The sequence below is a fragment of the Myotis lucifugus genome, unplaced genomic scaffold, assembly GCF_000147115.1.
Source record: "Myotis lucifugus unplaced genomic scaffold, Myoluc2.0 scaffold_140, whole genome shotgun sequence".
Taxonomy (NCBI): domain Eukaryota; kingdom Metazoa; phylum Chordata; class Mammalia; order Chiroptera; family Vespertilionidae; genus Myotis; species Myotis lucifugus.
This window is the reverse complement of record NW_005871188.1, coordinates 2101125-2103535: the sequence shown is the minus strand read 5'-3', so window position 1 is coordinate 2103535 and position 2411 is coordinate 2101125.

Below are 2411 nucleotides of genomic sequence, written 5' to 3'. Positions count from 1 at the left end.
CGGCCAACGTACTGCTCAGTCTACGTTCCTGTCAACTCCTCTTTGCCCCCATCACAAACGCGGTATACTACAATCTCTGCTGGGCTTAACCTCGGGGGGTGTGTTCGGACAACACCGGCTTCCGTTCTTTCTAGATCTCCACTTTAATTTTAGCTATGCCGGGTCGGGCTGTCGTGTCGCGCTGTATCATGCAAATTAGGGTTCTCACTCTCTCTTTTCTAGCGCTTACTCTATGTCTCTCCCCGCGTACACACAGTCATTGACTAGTGAATCGTATAATCAAGATGCGGTCGAGTGGCTGCGCGCGCCGGCCTTCGCCTCCTGCGCGCCCATCTTCGGCGTCGGGGGCTCCTCCCCGCCCTCTCCGGATGCGCTCCGTTTCCAGTAAAATGTACAGGATGAGGCAATGTGCCGCGTCCGCCCTCGCCCCGCCCGCCCGCCCCGCCCTGGACCGACCGGTTGCTCACTGGCCCTTCACCTGGAAACCCCAATCGAGAGCGGCCTTCCGCCTCCGGGACCCCGATCCCCCGCCCCAAGCGCCCGCGAGGGGGCGTGCGGCTGGGCCTCGGGTGGCAGAGGGAGGCGGGGAGGCGGCCGGGAACCGGTCGGCCAGGTTCCCGGGTGTTGGGAGCCCGGGACGGTGCGCGCCCGCACGCCTCCGCCTGAGCTCCTGGCCAGCCCGATGGAAGGCATCTCTGGGAAGGTTCTTACAGACGCATCTCCTCCGGCGCCTCAAAGCAGCTTCCGTCCTCTTACCGTAATTCAGTAAACGTTTGCCAATATTCCTTTTCACAGGGTCCCAAACTGAACATAATTTGAAGCCGGTTTTCGGTTTTAAAATTATAACCTGGCCCTGGCCCGTTTGGCTTAGAGGATAGAGCGAGGGCCCTGAGGACTGAAGGGATCCCGGGTTCGAATCCGGTCCAGGGCACAGAGAAATAAAACAAAATAAGTTATAATCTGGGCAACAGCTAAACTTTTTTTGGTGGTGGTGGGGCGGGGTAGGGGAGTGTGTGTGTGTATATACAGTCCGGAAATTTTAAAAAAAGCAGTGCCCTACAGTCTTGTATCCTTCAATACTGGAACAAAGTCATCTTGGCAAAATGGTAAGTGTATTTATATATGTAATTTCTTTATTCTGCATAACTTTACACTGTGTCTGATAAACACGGTAATTTTGCTCCTGCCTGTCTTAAAGACTTTTTTAAAAGGATTTACACAAATTATTGAAGTCAATATTTTGAAGTCATATTACTTGTTGAGCCCATGGCTAGGAGTTGGCAAGAGAAAATGATGAATGATTGTTATGTCTGTCCTTTCAAGTACATTACAAACTTGTGGGAACGATAAGGTAAGTACACTCATGCTATATTAAAAGAAACCGAATATGATTAAATATCACGAGGGATACAAAGTCCAGTGAGTGTCCTGAAAAGAGAAACAAGCCTGGTGGAGGAAAAGAGGTCATGAGGAAAACCTGTGTAAAGGAGGTGGCAGTTGAGACAGGCACTGAAGGATGTGTGGGATTTCAGCCCACAGCATTTACAGCAGGAGCAAAGAACTAAGATGAGGAGTCGGGAGATGATAACAGTAAATGTAAAAGGTAACTTGGTGCCTTTGGGTGGAGCACTCCAGTGGCAGGCTGAGCATCTCCACTGGGTCTTTATTTAGTAAACATTGAGTGAACATGAAAGACTTTGTGGCAGACAAAACTAATCTGGAAGCAGCTTAGAGAGGGTGACACAGAGATACCCAGAGGCCCTGGGGGGCCACTGCAATAGCCCAGGAGGGAACTGACCAGACCCTGGGGCAGAGGCAGTGGGAAAGGGGAAAGTGAATGGAAAGAAAGCAGGGCTGGGTAGCATTGCTAGGGCAGAATCCAGAGGTCTGGCCCAGCTGGAGGTGAGGAGCCATGAAAGGTCCCGTCAGGCTCTGGTTTGGGGCTGGATGACAGATGAACAAGGATGCCAGCTTCAGATTGCAGGGAAATTAGCAAAAGCAGAATGTTAGGGTTCCAGGAGGAAAGAAGGAACAGAAGGAGGGAGACAGTGAACTTGAGTTGGTACTAGGAATTAATCATGGTATAAGACCCTGGTGGGGTTCCAAAATAAATATTTCCTCCTTTCTCACAAGTGTTGTATTGTTCCCAAAACTTCTTGCTGTCTTTCCTTCCCAATTTTTGGATTTTGGTAACTTCAAAACAATCCGATGTAATAAAGAGGTAATATGCAAATTGACCATCACACCCTCACAAGATGGCTGCCTACGACCATTCCATCAGGGGGGTTAGTGAGGGACAACCAAACAACTGAACAAGTAGGCTGCATGGGGTGACCAGGCCGGCAGGGGGGTTAGTGAGGGATGACCAAACGACTGAACAAGCAGGCTGTGTGGGGTGACCAGGCCAGCAG